Source organism: Bufo gargarizans, chromosome 9 (genome assembly GCF_014858855.1).
Source record: "Bufo gargarizans isolate SCDJY-AF-19 chromosome 9, ASM1485885v1, whole genome shotgun sequence".
Lineage (NCBI taxonomy): Eukaryota > Metazoa > Chordata > Amphibia > Anura > Bufonidae > Bufo > Bufo gargarizans.
The window spans coordinates 113419232-113438853 of NC_058088.1; positions in this window are offsets into that span (position 1 = coordinate 113419232).

Below are 19622 nucleotides of genomic sequence, written 5' to 3' on the forward strand. Positions count from 1 at the left end.
CATATTTGACAGCTCTTTTGGAAATCCAGTTCTACTTTACACCAGTTTGATAAATTACCCCAATTATGTCTATTAGGGTCACTATTTTTTCAGCAGTATAGTTCCTGGGGCATTGGGGAGCACAACGGGCACAGTATTGGGGGTGGCAGGATGACACTGTGGGGACACCAGGATGAGGAGGTTGATGGAAAAATTGAGAAATCTAACGTGTCTGTGTTACAAACTGTAGAGACGAGATGCGGCTGAAAGAATTTGCCGTGGTGGTCTGGGTCAAATGGAGGAGAAGAGAAAAGAGAAGGTCTACATGACAGGAGATGTCCCTGGATGTAAGAGGTATGCGGTGCTGTATTCTCCTCCATGTCTTTTTTATTACAATTATATGTATTTTAAATTTGGCGACCACATTTTTCAATTTAGGACCCAATTTGGGGTATTTTAAGTTAGTGATAGATTATTAGATAGTAGTAGTACATATACTTTGCACAAGTAGCTCACTTAGTCACTTACATAAGGAACGGCGGGTCCGTTTTACAATAGGGACACTGTTATGGGGGGGGGGGGGGAGATATCTGTGGATGTGGATGATGACTCTTATAATTTGAGAAAGCTGAACCCCCCCCCCCCCCCAGGAAAAAAAATTATCTACGGCCCTGGCTCTATGTGCTTTTATTGTGAAAAAAATGATGAGATGAGTCAGGGACAGGACTTATCTCAGATTACTTTGCATATGTATCAAATCTTTTTTTTTACACAATAAAAGCACACAGAGCTATGGGTACTGGGTATTGTGGATGTGCTAGCAGCCATCTAGCAAGCCATGTCCTCAGCGCTATACACAAAATCCCGGTGACAGGTTCCCTTTAAATGGTGATTCTTTTACCTGGTCAGTCAGCTAGCATACAGACTGGTGGCTGGCTCTTTCTTACTCTAACCTAGCCACTACAAGACTGAATGCTCCTGAAGACCTCATATACACTGGGTAGGATACTATTGTGGGATACCCCCCACAGGCAACCCTGACTAATCCCTTGGCTGTAGTACTTAATGAAGAGCAGGGCTCTAGCTTTTGGTTATACCAACTCATATACATCTGTGACCTTGCATCTGCTGGGTGCTTTACTCCGCTTTAACATAGGCCCCTTTCACACGGGCGTTGCGGGAAAAGGTGCGAGTGCGTTGCGGGAACATGCTCGATTTTTCCGCGAGTGCAAAACATTGTAATGCGTTTTGCACACGCGTGAAAATCGTCATGTTTGGTGCCCAAACCCGAACTTCTTCACAGAAGTACGGGCTTGGGATCGGTGTTCTGTAGATTGTATTATTTTCCCTTATAACATGGTTATAATGGAAAATAATTGCATTCTTAATACAGAATGCATAGTGCAATAGCGCTGGAGGGGTTAAAAAAAATAAAAAATTATTTAACTAACCTTAAAGGGAACCTGTCACCGGGATTTTGGGTATAGAGCTGAGGACATGGGTTGCTAGATGGCCGCTAGCACATCTGCAATACCCAGTCCCCCATAGCTCTGTGTGCTTTTATTGTGTAAAAAAACCGATTTGATACATATGCAAATTAACCTGAGCTGAGTCCTGTTCTGGAGATGAGTCAGGGACAGGACTCATCTCAGGTTAATTTGCATATGTGTCAAATTGGTTTTTTAACACAATAAAAGCACACAGAGCTATGGGGACTGGGTATTGCGGATGTGCTATATACCCAAAATCCCGGTGACAGGTTCCCTTTAATCCACTTGATCGCACAGCCCGGCTTCTCTTCTGTCTTCTTCTTTGCTGTATGCAGGAAAAGGACCTGTGGTGACCTCACTCCGGTCATCACATGGTCCGTCACATGATCTTTTACCATTGTGATGGATCATGTGATGACTGTGACGTCACCACAGGTCCTTTCCTGCACACAGCAAAGAAGAAGACAGAAGAGAAGCCGGCTGCGCGATCAAGTGGATTAAGGTGAGTTAAATTTTTATTTTTATTTTTTCAACCCCTCCAGCCCTATTGTACTATGCATTCTGTATTCAGAATGCTATTATTTTCCCTTTATAACCATGTTATAAGGGAAAATAATAATGATCGGGTCTCCATCCCGATCGTCTCCTAGCAACCGTGTGTGAAAATCGCACTGCATCCACACTTGCTTGCGGATGCTTGCGATTTTCACACAACCCTATTAATTTCTAAGGGGGCTGCGGTATGTGAAAAACGCACAAAGAGGAGCATGCTGCGATTTTCACGCAACGCATAAGTGATGCGTGAAAATCACCGCTCATGTGCACAGCCCCATAGAAATGAATGGGTCAGGATTCAGTGCGGGTGCAATGCGTTCAACTCACGCATCGCATCCGTGCGGAATACTCGCCCGTAGGCTTTTAGTTGGATAACCTGTGAATTATTTTATTTGGTAAAATTGCAGATGAAGTCAACAGTTTTTCTTTTAGTTTACATAAATCTGCCCAATTATGTTTATTTATTGTATACACGTATATAGCGCTACTATATTTGGCAGCGCTTTACAGACAACATCACGCTGTCCCCATGGGGCTCACAATCTAATCTCCCTATCAGTATGTCATTGGAGTGTGGGAGGAAACCAGAGTACCGGGAGGAAACCCATACAAACACAGAGAGAACATACAAACTCCATGCAGATGCTGTCCTTGGTTGGATTCTAAATTAGGAGCCGAGCGCTGCAAGGCACCAGGGCTAACCACTGAGCCATTATCATCTTCTTTGTTCTTTCCAGTGTACTGGATAGCATACATAATGATCTCTACTTCTAGAAACTGTCTAAAAGGAAAACTCTTTGCTTTAGTGTTTTTTGTCACTTCATAGAAGCTGCATCATAAACCGTCATAACATGCATACTCCATCAGTGTTTAGGAGAATGTTATATATTATATATTTGCTTGGAGATACACTGCTTTAAAAAAGACAGTGCTATTCAGTACCCAAATATTATTGCTATAGAGCAACTAGGCAATAGAACAGCCAACCTTGCCCCTACTATAATCCAGCCTTGTCTAAAGGTGTTGTCAGTTTTTTTTTTGTTTCAATTAACTTTTGTTAAAGGCAGTCTGTCACCAGCGATCTCCCTATCAAACTTTTTGCATAGACACATAGCTGTGACACCCTCATTGCCTAATTGCATATTAAGAACAAGTATCATAATTTTGGAACGGAGCCTCAGGTTTTATTCAGGTGAACCACAGCTACGTGTTCATGCAAAAAGTTTAATACCGAGGTCGCTTCCAAAATATCCAAAATATGCAAAGCAATTATTAGTAAGTGAGCTCACAAAGATAGATAACAAAAAACATAAAAAAGAACGAAATAAGAACAGGGAAAAGAAGGTCCTCCAATTTCTTGCACCAACATCACAATTTCCTCTATTTTCCAAAGAGACATTCCATAGGTTCCAGTCACTTTCAAAATGAGATACTCTGTCACAGTTGTGGCGAACCTATGGCACGGGTGCCAGAGGTGGCACTCAGAGCCCTCTCTGTGGGCACCCGCACCCTGGAAAAAGTCTATAGTGTACCAATATGCCTTAGACTGTTCCTGCCATTCATCATCACTATGAACAGCACAGGCAGCGCACTGAATGTAGTTAGGGTATTAGTACATGGGAGATATACTATATTGGTGTTCAGGTTAAATTGCCGTGTTGGCACTTTGTGATAAATAAGTGGGTTGCAGTTGGGGCACTCGGTCTCTAGAAGGGTCACCATCACTCCTCTATCACATCTTATAGGTAGCTTCTAATCTGTCCCTGCATTTAATTAGATTTATGATTTCAATTACATCTTCTAACTCTAATGTAGAACCTTTGCCCAGTACACCTTACTGGCTGCCATTATGTGTCGGATCAATCTATTATTCTTCAAAGAAACACCTTCAATCTCCCCCCCCCCCCCCCAACAAGTATACACCTGGAATCAACATATATGTAACATGAAATCCCAAAACGTCATGCATCAAATGCCCCCTAGCTATCACACAATACCACCACACTTGCTTTAAAGGGTTTCTACCACCAGAATTACCGTTATGCGCTAATGTCAGCACTACATAACAGTACGTTTTTTACCTTTCTCCCTGCAGCCGTTTTGGTAAAATAAGCACTTTTACAATATGCTAATGAGCCTGTAGGTGCTATGTGGGCGTAAAATCAGCACCTCGAGGCTCCGTCTACTCACCCTTTATCCCGCCCAGGTCCTCTGTTCTGCCCGCCCCGCTCCTCTTGATTGATGTCACGGGTCGCAGCATCGCTGATGAAATCCCGCGCCTGCGCTGTTCACTTCTGTATTCGGTGCAGGCGCAGTGGTGAAGGCCGCTCTCCTGGTGCCGGCTTCCTCACTGTCACGTAGTCGGCGCAGGCACAGTGAGGAATCCGGCACAGTTCAGCCCCTTAGAAGTGAATGGGGCTAAGCGCAATACCAAGCACAGCCGTTATACAATGTACGACGCTGTGCTTTGTGAGGACAGGGAAACAGTCCGATTACATTTTATTTGTATACTTCCTTAATGGGATTTTCACAACATTTAAAACTCATGCCAAATAGTAGTATATGGGCCAAAAATCAGTTCACCAGTCTGCACTAATATAAACTGTAACTTTTGCTGTTGCTTTTCCCTTTTGCTTCCTGCAGTTAAATCTCAGGCGTGTAATCACTATGACCCTCTCCCCTCAGACGATGGCTTTATAAGGAGACATGCAGAACGGCAGCAAATCCCTCATTTCCAAGGATAGTGCAATAAGAGTCTTGTTCATGCTTAGTGCAGTTGTCTGTATTATGTATGCATACCCCTTTTCATATGTACAGTGCTATGGAATGAATGGCACTTTAATAATAATAATAAGGCCTCATGCACATGGCCGTTGTTTGGGTCCGCATCCGAGCCGCCAAAACGCATCTGTTGCTCCGTTTTGCGGCCCCGCAAAAAAAATATAACATGTCCTTTTCTTGTCCGCGCTTTGCTGACAAGAATAGGCATTTATATTGAAGGCTGGCCGTGCCATTCCGCAAATTGCGGAACGCGCACGGACGCCATCCATGTTTTGCGGATCCGCGATTTGCGGACCGTAAAACACACCACGGTCGTGTGCATGTGGTCTAAATGAGCAGTTATTCACAAGTTGTTACTAAAGGTGCATTTAGATGAGCAGCAGATTGTCAGGAGGAAGTGTTCGCAGGAACATTCGTTCCAGATAATCTTCCCGATTATCTGGGCATCTAAGCCCACCTTAAGATGTATATACCAGCAGTTAAAGAAGAAAAGAAGCTTGAAAGGATCTAGATTCCCCAGAGAGAAGAGCAATCCTTATAACTGTTATCAGTTCCTCCATTATGAGATCTGGCTGGTTTTCACTACTCAAACACATCCCCAAAGAGAGAGTGAAAGAAGTGATTTCCCTTAATGTAGGTGGAACAAGCTGCAGACTTATCAGTGATTTATTAGTGCTGACCGGAGATCAGAGAGATCACTGTGTACTGCATTCCAGAATGGATTGTGGTAATGAGCACTGTCACTTTAAGTAACCAGCACTATCATTGTACTGTATAGAGACAGCGACTGTCAGTACAGATAGAAGATTTAATTTAAGAAGCATAGAAACATCGAATGTGTCGGCAGATAAGAACCATTTGGCCCATCTAGTCTGCCCAATATACTAAGTACTATGGATAGCCTCTGGCCCTATCTTATATGAAGGATGGCCTTATGCCTATCCCATGCATGCTTAAACTCCTCCACTGTATTTCTATTCCATGCATCCACTACTCTCTCAGTAAAGTAATACTTCCTGATATTACTTTTAAACCTTTGCCCCGCTAATTTAAAACTATGTCCTCTTGTAGCAGTTTTTCTTCTTTTAAATATTCTCTCCTCTTTTACCTTGTTGATTCCCTTTATGTATTTAAAAGTTTCTATCATATCCCCTCTGTCTCGTCTTTCTTCCAAGCTATACATGTTAAGGTCCTTTAATCTTTCCTGGTAAGTTTTATCCTGAAATCCATGTACTAGTTTAGTAGCTCTTCTCTGAACTCTCTCCAAAGTATCAATATCCTTCTGGAGATATGGTCTCCAGTACTGAGAACAATACTCCAAATGAGGTCTCACTAGCGCCTCTACTATGTGCAGTAAGCCTGCAGCATTACCTCTCCATATTATGTTCTTCAGCTCTAAGGCTACTTTCACACTAGCGTTTTTCTTTTCTGGCGCTGAGTTCCGTCCTAGGGGCTCAAATGCGGAAAAGAACTGATCAGTTTTATCCCCATGCATTCTGAATGGAGAGTCCGTCCCTCAGGATGCATCAGGATGTCTTCTGTTCAGTCTTTTTGACTGATCAGGCTTTTCAGAAAAACGTAGCATGCAGTATTTTTACCTCCGGCCAAAAATCCTGAACACTTTGACTGAACGCCTGATCAGGCTTTTTTCCCATTGACTTGCATTAACGCCGGACCCGGCGCCGTGTGTTCAGTCAAAACCGATCCGGCTTTTGCATGTTAAACCCGAAAAATAGGAAAAAAAAGTTAAAGTCCATAAATGGCGGATCCGTTTTTTTCCAATACATTTTCCCATTGTGATTGAAAGCCTGATCAGGATTCAAATGTAATCAGTTTTCACACGTTTTTCCGGATCCGGCGGGCAGTTCCGGTGTCGGAATTGAACGCCGGATTCAAACAACGCTAGTGTGAAAGTAGCCTAAGTATAATGTTATTTTCATACTTTTATTTTTCATTACTGTGATTCGATGGTTAAATCTTCCATTTCACAGTTTATATTCAGGCATTTTCTAATTTCTGACGTTTTGTTTTATCTTATACTTGATGACGCCTGCAGTGTGCTATGAAGATGAAACACTTGCTTATCATCACCTTGTCTGCTGGCAGTGTATGCTTCATCACAAGCCTTCACATCTGCTAAGAAGATATGCTAGAGGAGATTTATCAAAAATGGTGTAAAGTAGAACTGGCTTAGGCTACTTTCACACTAGTGTTTTTGCTGGATCCGGCAGGGATTAGCAAAAACGCTTCTGTTACTGATGATACAACCACCTGCAACCGTTATGAACAGATCCAGTTGTATTACATAGCCAAGACGGATCAGTCATGAACTCCATTAAAAATCAGTTTTCTATTGTGTCAGAGAAAATGGATCTGCCCCCATTGACTTGCATTGTGGGTCACGATGGATCCGTCTTGCTCCGCATCCCAGGACGGAAATCAAACCACAGCATGCTGCGGTTTGCTCTCCGTTATGGGAACGGAACGGAATGCATTTTGTAGCATTCCATTCTGTTCAGTTACGTTTTGTCCCCATTGACCAAACAAGATCAGACATACCTATTGTGGAGCTTTAATCATCAGGAGTAGTGTGAATATGAAGTTTTATTCTGACATTAACAGTGTAATGCTCCGTGCACTGAGCTGCTTCACAGCCCCTCCCCTCTACTCGGTAGCATCCAACCAGGAGACTACTACAGCCGTAAAGAGTGTAAAGATTGAGAAGCAGCTTATAGCAGAGCGCAGAGATAACTTCACTATGAGGCTCCACTTCCTGGGCACTTGCATGAACAGTCATTGGCAGAATAAAAGTTCATATTCACACTACTCCTGATAATAAAGTCTGCACAAACAATGTTTGTACTCCTTTCCCTAGTCCCTACCTAGTGCTGTAGGCAGTTTTTCATGGTCAATACTGCTGACAGACTCCCTTTTAAACGTAAAGGGAATCTGTCCCCAGCTACCTTCCTATGAAACTATTTGCATGGACACGTATGTCACAACAGGTGGGTAAGCGGGGAAACAACCAAACACAGGGAAAATCAACAGAACAAATGACTAGGCCCAAAAGCTAGGGAGAAAAGGGTCACCTCCTAGCGATCCCTAAAAGCTTTCCCTAGACTGCTGTGCCCATGTGCATACCCTTAGGGTGGATATGCACATGCCCTCATGCCTAAATCTGAACACCCTGGGCAAACCCTAAGCAAAAGGAAAAAGGGAAGAGGCAACCTGCTTCTTCCCACCAGGAAGAAGCAAGCGTCTCCCTAGAGACCTAGATAACACACACAAAGGGAAAGGACTTATCTAGAGAAGAGCTGGAGCAGATGATCCACCACAAATCAAGAGCTCTTAGAAAAGAACTATAACCCGCACAGGCCACTGGGGGAAGGAGGGATAAATAGCCTCACTAACGATGAAATCCAGTACACCTGAGGGAAGGTGGATCCAGCTCAAATCCAAATCAAAACAAACCAAGAAGTCAGACATGTGCAGCCAGTCTGATAGATCTCCACAAATTCATAGGGCAAGGCGTGACAGTACCCTCCCTTCTACGGGTGACCTCCGGACACCCCAGACCAAGCTTATCTGGGTGTGCCCTGTGAAAGGCCCTCAACTGGCGGCTTTTGACATCAGCAGCCGGAACCCGCATTCTTTCCTCGGGACTGTATCCCTTCCAGTGCACCATGTACTGGAGGGAACCCCGAAGAACACGTGAGTCGAGATTTCAAACTCCAAATTGCCATCCACCAGGACAGAGGGATGTGGCAATGGAGATGGTTCCACATATTTCTTTAATAAAGACCTGTGAAACACATTATGGATCTTCCAGGTCTACGGAAGATCCAGACGAAACGCTACCGGGTTGACAATCGCAGAGATTTTGTAAGGGCCAATAAATCTTGGACCCAATTTCCAAGATGGTACCTTCAGTTTAATGTTTCTAGTGGATAACCACACGAATCACCCATACACAGGTCCCGACCAGTCATACGTCTCCCTTCAGCCATCCGTTTATAACTTTCACCCATCTTTTCCAAATGAACTTGGATCTTCCGCCAGATAGATGACAAGGCGGACGAGAATCTCTCCTCTTCTGGCATCCCAGAAGATCCAGTCCCAGAAAAAGTACCAAACTGTGGGTGAAAACCAAGGCAAACTCGGCTAGAGACAAGAACGAACACCAGTCATCCTGGTTCTCAGCAACAAAACACCTCAAATAGGTCTCCAGGTTTTGGTTAGTGCGCTCTGTCTGACCATTCGACTGGGGATGAAAAGCCGAGGAAAAAGACAGTTGAATTCCCAGGTAAGAGCAGAGCGCCCTCCAAAACCTGGAAACAAATTGTGACACCACATCAGAGGGAATGCCATGTAGTTTCACAATGTTATTGACAAAAACCTGAGCGAGAGTCTTGGCATTGGGCAAGCTAGGCAATGGTACAAAGTGGGCCATCTTACTGAAGCGGTCCACTACCACCAAAATGACAGTTTTCCCAGAAGAACACAGTAAATCGGTAATAAAGTCCATGGACAAATGCGTCCAAGGACGAGACGGGATGGATAAAGGAAGAAGGGATCCTGAAGGCCGAGTGTCAGCCACCTTCGTGCGTGCACAGGTCTCACAAGCTGTCACATAACCCTCCACACTCTTGCGCAACCCTGGCCACCAGAATCTCCGAGAAATTAGATCTATGGTGGATTTGCTTCCAGGATGTCCCGCAAGGACCGTATCATGATGTTCCTTGAACACCTTGTATCGCAGTTCAGCAGAAACAAACAACTATTCTGGAGGACAAGAATCAGGAGCCTCCTCCTGGGCCCCTAACACCTCCATCTCCAACTCGGGATACAGAGGGAAAACCACCACCCCATCAGCCAAAAATCGGAGCGTGATCCTCCGAATCACTCCCCCCAGGAAAACTATGTGACAACGCATTTGCCTTGATGTTTTTAACCCCAGGGCGAAAGGTGACCACAAAGTTGAACCTAGTAAAAAACAGTGACCATCTAGCCTGTCTAGGATTCAGGCGCTTAGCAGACTGCAAGTAAGCCAAATTCTTGTGGTCAGTATATACCGTAATAGGATGAGTAGCCCCCTCCAACCAATCACGCCATTCCTCAAAGACCAATTTAATGGCCAGAAACTCTATCTCCCACATCATAATTTCTTTCAGCAGCTCGAGAGCTTTCTGGAGAAAAAAGCACACAGACGCCATTTGGTAGGGGATGGACCCTGCGACAGAACTGCTCCGACCCCCACTTCTGATGCATCAACCTCCACGATAAACGGTTGAGACACATCAGGTTGCATCAGAATGGGAGCAGACGCAAAACATTTCTTAATAGCAGAAAAGGCCTGTAATGCCTCATCCGACCAGACAGAAAAGTCGGCGCCTTTTTTAGTCATATCAGTCAAAGGTTTTACAATGGTGGAATAATTCAAGATGAATTTTCTGTAGTAATTGGTAAAACCCAAAAACCGCATCAGAGCTTTCTGATTCTCAGGCCGGTCCCATTCCAGTACCGCCCGGACCTTTTTGGGGTCCATACGAAAACCAGAGTCAGAAAGCAGGTATCCTAAAAACGGTAGCTCCTGGACAGCAAATACACATTTTTCCAATTTTGCATACAATTTATTCTCCAGAAGGATCGACAACACCTGTCTCACGTGATCCTGATGGGTCTCCAAATCGAGTGAGTAAATTAGTATATCATCAAGGTAAACAACAATGAACCATCCCACTAAATGCTGGAAAATATCATTCACAAATCGCTGAAAGACCGCTGGCGCATTAGTTAAACCAAAGGGCATGGCAAGATTCTCGAAATGACCTTCGGGTGTATTGAAGGCCGCTTTCCACTCATCTCCTTCCTTAATTCTGATCAGATTATAAGCTCCTCTTAAATCCAGCTTGGAGAACACCTTGGCTCCGACAATTTGATCAAATAGATCAGAAATCAAAGGAAGGGGATACGGATCACAGACCGTAATGAGATTGAATTCCCGGAAATCTAAACACGTTCTAAGTGATCCGTCTTTCTTTTTTACGAAAAAGAAGCCGGCGGCCACAGGGGACTTAGATGGCCTAATATGTCCCTTTGGCAAACTCTCTGCAATATACTTCCGCATAGCTTCTCTTTCGGGTTGGGAAAGGTTGTATAGTCGAGATTTGGGCAGTTTAGCTCTAGGGATTAGATTGACCGGACAATCATATTCTCGATGTGGAGGCAGCTCCTGGGCTCCACCCTCCGAGAATACATCTGCAAAATCATAGAGAAACTGAGGTAGGACCGTAGTTGACACCCCTGAGATAGAAGCACCAAGACAGTTGTCCGAACAAAATTCACTCCAGCTACTGATTTGTCTTGTTTGCCAGACAATGGTAGGGTTATGCTTTATCAACCACGGTAAACCCAAAACCATCGGAGCAGGCAAGCCCTTCATAACAAAACAAGAAATGGACTCAACATGTGAATAACCCAGCCTTAACTTAATGTCATGAATGATATGAGTCAGACTCTTTTGTGAGAGAGGGGAGGAATCAATAGCAAACACTGGTATCTCTTTGTCTAAAGTGCTAGCTCTAAAACCAAGATTTTGGAAGAACTGAAAATCAATAAGGTTTACCCCCACACCACTGTCAACAAATACCTCAAAATCACAATTTCCTGAGTCTAGCGCCACCATGGCAGGCAGGAGGAAACGGTACTGCAGGGAGAATGCATATTTCCCAAGAGTCAGGGATTTTTTTTTTTCTCTTTATGTGAATATCTCTGTAGTTTTTCATTACCACCGTATAAAGTCATCACCACCCCCTGAGAACCTATCAGGGAGAGCGACTTTAGGCTCAAAGCAGACTTGATTTCCTCTAACAGCGCCAGACGCCAGAGCATTCTGACACTGTGCAACAGAACTGCGGAGATAAGCAACCTCCAGTGATAATCCCTGCATGCGATCAACCAAGGCATCCATAGCCTCCATTTCGCAAAAACAGCAGGAATATGACAGTTTTATGGCGGGTTATAATGTCACGACAGGTGGCTAAGCGGGGAAACAACCAAACACAGGGAAAACCAACAGAACAAATGTCTGTGAAGGTTCTCATTTATCTAGGTCATGGTATATCTGTAAAGAATAAATCAAGGCAACTGGACTTACTGTCGATTTCTTGAAAACATTTCACTCATTCTTCCAACGAGCTTCCTCAATTCTGAGTGACTGTACAAGAATTCTCTGGGAATAAATATGTAACTGAATCAACATCTGGTAATTATACCCAAATGACTAGGCCCAAAAGCTAGGGATAAAAGGGTCACCTCCTAGCGATCCCTAAAAGCTTTCTCTAGACTGCTGTGCCCATGTGCATACCCTTAGGGTGTATATGCACATGCCCTCGTGCCTAAATCTGAACACCCTGGACAAACCCTAAGCAGCAGGGAAAAGGGAAGAGGCAGCCTGCTTCTTCCCAACAGGAAGAAGCAAGTTTCTCCCTAGAGACCTAGATAACACACAAAGGGAAAGGAAGGAGAGGACTTATCTAGAGAAGAGCTGGAGCAGACGATCCACCACAAATCAAGAGCTCTTAGAAAAGAACTATAACCCGCACAGGCCACTGGGGAAAGGAGGGATAAATAGCTTCACTAACGATGGAACCCCATACACCTGAGGTAGGGTGGATCCAGCTCAAATCCAAACAAACCAAGAAGTCAGACATGTGCAGCCAGTCTGACAGATCTCTGCACATTCACAGGGCAAGGCGTGACAACGTAGCTGTGGTTCACTGATTAAAAAACACAGTTTTTTTTTATACGAAGGCTCTATTCACCATTATGATATTTTTTCTTAATATGTAAATTAGGCCTTTGGTGCAATGAGGACATAATCATTGTCCTTGTTGCATCAAGTTAGGTAGGAGCTTGCCACAGAAAGTTGTGGAACAAGAGCAATGGTGACACACTCATTCATTAGATCTATACTTTGTGTCCTTGTCAATACTTTGAGTTAATCACAGGGAAGCCTTTATGAAGCAGGTAAAATAGCTAAATACATAATAAGCAAATCATTAACCCCTTCCCATCTGCCCGAAGTAAATATACGTAGACAGACAGACATTTAAAAATGACGCACGCTTGCGAGCAGGGTGGGCACCATAGCCAGCAGCAGGCACCTGGGAATTATGTATGCGATCGACGATAATGGCGATCGCATACATTTAACCTCTCAGAAGGCATATGTGAAGTTAAAGACCGTCAGCATGCCCTCTGTGGCTGTGCTCTGGTGCCCCCCCGGCGAGGATTGGGGGAGCCGGATGTAGTATACGGAGTGGTACAGCGCTGCTGCACATTAATTCCTATGGAGAGCCAATATCATGATTGCTTGCTACACTTCCTTCGGGGAACTAGTGTAAAAAATAAAAAGTAAAATATTTTAAAAAATGTAAAATATAAAAATTCTAATCACCCCACTTTCCCCAAAATTCTAACAAAAACACATAAATAATTAAAAAAAATTAACATCAGGGGCATTGCTGCCTGCGAAAACACCTGTACTAAAATATAAAAATAGTTATTCAATACAGCAAACAGCAAAACGGAAAAAAAGTCAAAATGGCAAGTTAACGCTTTCTGGACGTTTCACCTCCCAGAATTTTTTTTAATAAAAAGTGATCAAAAATCATCCCACAAAAAATAAGCCCTCACACAGCTCTGTATGCATAAAACTAAAAAAATTATGGAGTTCATAATATGGTAATGAAAAGGAAGTTTTCTCCAAAGTTTTAATTTTTTTTTCATTATTAAAACGTAAGAAAAAGCATACATGTGAAGCATTGCTGTAATCGTAATGACCCAGAGAATAAAAGTAAAAAGTAAATTTTACTGCATAGGAAACGGTGTAATAAAAACCCCATAAACTGGTGGAATAGTGTTTTATAATTCCACCCATTTGGACTTTTCATTGTATGCCATTAGAATATACATCTTGTCCCGCAAAAAAACAAGCACTCAAGTTATGGCTTTGGAAGGGCTGGAGTAAAAAATAAAAACGAAAGAACTGAAAATTGATATCTAATTGGTGGGGGTCTGACTCTTGACACCCCTGTTGATCAGCTGTTTTAAGAGGCCATGGGGGGTTTGAAGAGGCCCACATAGCAGCAACCACAGTATGGATACTATTGTCATGTGAAGGACAAATTTGTGAAATCAATGTGAATATCAGCAAACTGTCAGTCAAGGTTAAGACCTGATTTTGACAATGTTTACATCATGAGTGGGATTTTGTACAGCCCTAGGTAGGTCATCTAACAATGGATCATGGACATGTGGAGGAACTGCTGTCATTCTTTTACGAGGCCATGTTTCAGAGTGACTGCAAACTGTGATAGCACTTTACAATCATGTCTTCTTCATATATTACATGATCATGGTGCTTGTCCACCTGCTCCCCATCTGTGCTAGAGTTTTTATATGACCAACGCCAGCTAAACCTTTCACTATAAGGCCCCTTGCAGACGAGCGTGAGCGGATTAGGTCCGGATGCGTTGCGGATGCGTTCAGTGAAAACTGCGCAATTTCACAAGCAAGTCCATTCAGTTTTGTTTGCGATTATGTTCAGTTTTTATCGCAGGGTGCAATGCGTTTTGATGCGTTTTTCATGAGTGTGATAAAAAACGGAATGTTTACAAATAACATCTCTTAGCAACCATCAGTGAAAAACGCATTGCATCCGCACTTGCTTCCGGATGCAATGCGATTTTCACACAGCCCCATTCATTTCTATGGGGTCAGTGTTGCGCAGAATATAGAACATGCTGAGATTTTCACGCAATGCACAAGTAATCCTTGAAAACCACTGCTCATGTACACAGACCCATTGAAATGAATGGGTCCGGATTCCGCATCACGCATTGCACCCGCGCGGAATACTCACTCGTGTGAAAGGGGCCTAAGAGGCTGGTGACAAGCAAACTAAAATGAAGACCTTCTTTGAGGAAGACCTGGTGGCCCAACAGCAAGATCTATTAGTCTCCACTATGAGGTCTACCAGGAGATCACAGTCTTCTGTTTGGCCGCCACTGGTTGATATCTCCATTTGGACCCTACATTATGTTACTGAAATGTGATATTTTTTTAATCTGTGGAAAATATTGTTTTATAGCTTGTGGATTTTGCAAACAACTTTGATATCACTGTAGCTACCTTACATAATCCTAGTGCAGGTAAGGAGCCCTGTCTTATAGGTACCTCTGGGTAGGACACTCTATTATGAGCAAAATCCTAACTTCTGTACAATAATGGGGCTGATACATGCTTACACATGACTTGGATGTTACTTCCGCACTGTGAAACAAATGCAATAAATCCTTTTATGCATACATTTACACCATTAAGGGATCATACAATTATTATGCACTTGCCAATGCTGTATGTCATCGATGGAGATAAACAGGATTTGCAGGATAAAGTGCTGTATTATTTCAGTATTAGTAATGAAATCACATGACTAAAAGGTGAAGTAACAAAGGGGATTAATTAAAGAGCCCTGAGCAAGAGATCATGGGTGGGAAGCAATAAGTGACATACTGGAAATACACCTGGTAACAAATGTGGGAGGATTGTATGGCACACATTAAAATCCCCTGTGGTTGCCGACTCTATTACACAAATTGCTGCTTGTAAAGGGAGTGATTCTTGTCATAGACAGATATTAGGTAATTGCAGATAATGTAGTATTTAAAGGGCCTGCAAGGTGGATTGTCACTCAGAAAGGAGCTATAATCATACTACTTAGTGTATCAATGGGAAAGTAAAGCCATTGTAAAATGTGTGCTATTTCTAGATGATTCTTTGAAAAAAATTCTTGTTTTCAAGCAATTAAAAACTAATTTGTACACAGTATCCTGATTTGTAAGTCCGAGGCACCTAACAATGTAGTCCACCAGGCGGTTGCTTTTCAGTGATTTCATAGAAGGTCATAGAAACTATGGCAAAGGTCATTGATATTTGAGAATATGCGAATAATATGAGAATATAGAAGGTTATTTCCCATCTGCGACCACTACATTGTAGTAAATATGGGGCTCCATAACAAAACACAGTACTATTATAGAGCCCGCAGTAAAGTGCTCTTGCTTTTCCCTAACTTCTTGAATGAAGGGGAACGCTAACTTACCTATAGGGATGAGCGAACTTCTGTTTTCAAGTTCGGAGTACAAGGTTCGGGTTATCTAAGAATTCCGTTATGGATTCCGCTATGGGCTGTGGTAATTGAATTCATAACGGAATTCTTATATAACCCGAACCTTGTACGCTGAACTTGAAAACACAAGTTTGCTCAACACTACTTAGCTAGTCATCCAGAATCTTACATCTTTATAAAAAACTGAATGTTATTTTATAGTAGCCCAACGGGCAGAACGTATGTAAGCCCTACCAATAGGTGGACAATCCTGGTCGGGTTTGGGGCGTTTCTGGAGGCGAGGCTTTTGGTTTTTGCAGGACACATGGAAAGCATTTTTTTCTAAAGTGGAGGGAATATTGTTTTATTTTGTAGGTCTAGGGTAGTGTTGAGCGAAGCCAAGTATTCAAAGCAGAATTTGGTCCAAAGTTTGAGGAAAACTTTGATTCACAACAAATCAGAATTTCCTCACACTTTGTGCTAACGAATCAGTTTTTCCTAAAATGGAGGCTCCACATGTTACAAAGTGAATGAAAGAAACCCGGGAACGCAAGATCACCCATAATGTTGTGCAATCGGCCAATCCGCAGATAGACATCTCCTGAGATGTCACAGCCCTATGAAAACCTCATCCTGCACGGTCTCCGCCATTGTCCTGATTTCTAGGCATACGTGACTAATTACTTTGTAACAAATCAAATTTCTTGGCTAACTTCAGCGAAGTTGCCGAAATTAAGTTCACACGGTGGATTTTGAAAGTCCGCCTGCAAAATTCAGCATGGAATCTTTGCATGTTTTTTTCAGCGCACTTTGACATGTTTTTGAAGAGATTTTTTGCAGTTTTTTTGGTACCAATGGGTGTTTACTTCAATACAAAACTGCATTTTCAGCTTTTGGTTTTTGGCGCTAAAAAACATGCCGAAAATGTGTAAAAAACAAGCAGACCTGCACAGAGATGTTTTTTGACGCTTCCCATTCATTTCAATGGAAGATTCAGCACAGATTCCACCCCAAGATAGGGCATGCTGCTTCTTTTTTGCAAGCTTATTTCCATGTGGAAAAAAAAGCAAGTGTTGCTTCCTATTGAAGTTAATGGAAGGCTGTTTGGAAGTATTTTGTGGAGCCGATTTTGAGGCAGAAATGCGCCAAAAATCAGCAACAAAAAACTATCTGAACTGTCCTTATCTGGTAATTAATCGGCAGAGAAAGAAAAAAATACATTTTGTTCATTATTCTCTTTTTTTTTTAAGGTAGTTGGATCAAGCTAAGAAATTTATACCAGAAAATAATCCACTAGTTCTCCTGTGCTTGGTGATGTCAAGTACATTAACGTATGTTGTAAATATCATTTTATTTTATTTCACTTGATCTGTCTTCACGTCTTGAACCAGCTTGTGGTACTATGCACACTGTGTATACTAGCAAGCAGTGCTGTCAAACAGAGCATGCAACATAGCGAGTGTGTGTTGTGTAAAAACTTCTGAACACATTAGCGAAAGGATTTTTTTTTACAGCACAGACCCTACAAAAATGTATTTCTAAAACTATGTTTTCCGAGGAGTACCAAGATTGGCTGCCATGGTGATGACAGGACTAGGACCTGAGCCATACTGAGCTTGTTAGTAAGACTGGGATCTGGGAGTGGGGGTTGCTCTGCGAGACAACAGAAGAATGGGTGTAAATTTATAGTATTGAAAAATTGTAGGAAAATGTAGACAGTGAATGCTCCTGAAGTGGTTCATTGCCATTGGTTTTGTTGCCACCAGGGGTACACCTAGCCTTTCTGCTGCCTGAGGCGAAAACGGAAACAGCGCCTCCCCCAATGCTAATTTCTTAACCTAACCCCTTTGCCTCAATGAAAGCGTTCATTCCCCATGGCCCTTCCGCTGCCCCCCTCTTGCCCCTACCTGGTGTTGCCTGAGGCGATCGCCTCACCTGGCCTCATTGGTGGTGCACCCCTGGCTGCCACCATTCCTGAGTTAATTGTTTGGGGAGGGGCATGCCAAGTCTTTCCAATGCATTAACTAGTTAGACCTTCGATCATTATATGTTATTATGAGTGCAACTGTCAGTACAAATTCATATTTTCAAAAATTCTACTGAAAAATTAAAAAAACATGCTTTTTGAGCATTTTTACACTAACAGGTGAAATAGAAATCATAAAAACTACATACATCTACAACTAAAATACACTGTGCAGTAAAAATAATAATCCTAGAGATATTTGCTCCAAATTGTAGCAGTATGACATACCAGAATTTTGGGATGAGACTGGACAGAGTTGAAAAAACACAACATGCATTTTGCTGCCAAGCACCACAAACTAGGGGCTCATTAACTACAATGAACGCCCTGGTACATTTACACAGTGACCTAGTTATTGCAGCGAGAGTGGAGATGAGAGGGAGCGGAGGCTCCTTTTTGTGTGCTTGGCAGGATGTGTGTGTTGTACTCATCTTTGGCAGGTGTCCCTACTGGTTATATACACATTTGTTGTTTTTGTTTTGTGTAGGAGATGACAGGCACCAGATGTCTACTGTGCCTAAGAATCGCTTGACCTTTTATTAGACCCTTCACACAGTGCCCCTTCTCGTTCTCTTAAAATAGACAGCAAATAAATGGCCCCTTTGTGCCAGTTCTGGGTGGGGAGGGGAGGGCTCATCTCTTCTGCCACAGGAAACCTGCGGATTGCCCAAATTGGGGTTTATTTGGTCAATCTGAGCAAAAGACATGCTGACCCACGCCATGGGATGAGCTGCTCCATTCACTGCTGGATGACCTCATTCAGTGAGCAGCCAATCAGGATGCACCATAACACTGCCAAGAAATGAAATCATTGTATTTAATTGTACAGGTTGGCAAAGGATCAAGAGAAACTCTGTGCCAAGCCGTACACAGTAAGAATGATGTGGTTTACACCTCCATAATGAAGAGCCAAAGGGGGTTGAGGAAAAATGAAGACACAAAGAAGACCACCATCATTTCAACATTTTAAATCCTGTTTCAGGAATAAAGAGTTCCCCCACTCCATCATATTATATGACCAACACCTACAGTATACATTAGGGCTCTTTCACATCTGCGTTCTTTTCTTCCGGCATAGAGTTCCGTCGTCGGGGCTCTATGCCGGAAGAATACTGATCAGGATTATCCTAATGCATTCTGAATGGACAGTCCGTCCTTCAGGATGCATCAGGATGTCTTCCGTTCCGGAACGGAACGTTTTTTGGCCGCAGCAAATAGCGCAGCATGCTGCGCTTTTTGCTCCAGCCAAAAATCCGGAACACTTGCCGCAAGGCCGGATCCGGAATAAATGCCCATTGAAAGGCATTGATCCGGATCCGGCCTTAAGCTAAACGTCGTTTCGGCGCATTGCCGGATGCGACGTTTAGCTTTTTCTTAATGGTTACCATGGCTGCCGGGATGCTAAAGTCCTGGCAGCCATGGTAAAGTGTAGTGGGGAGCGGGGGAGTAGTATACTTACCATCCGTGCGGCTCCCGGGGCGCTCCAGAGTGACGTCAGGGCGCCCCAAGCGCATGGATGACGTGATCGCATGGATCACATGATTCATGCGCATGGGGCGCTCTGACGTCACTCTGGAGCGCCCCGGGAGCCGCGCGGACTGTAAGTATACCGCTCCCC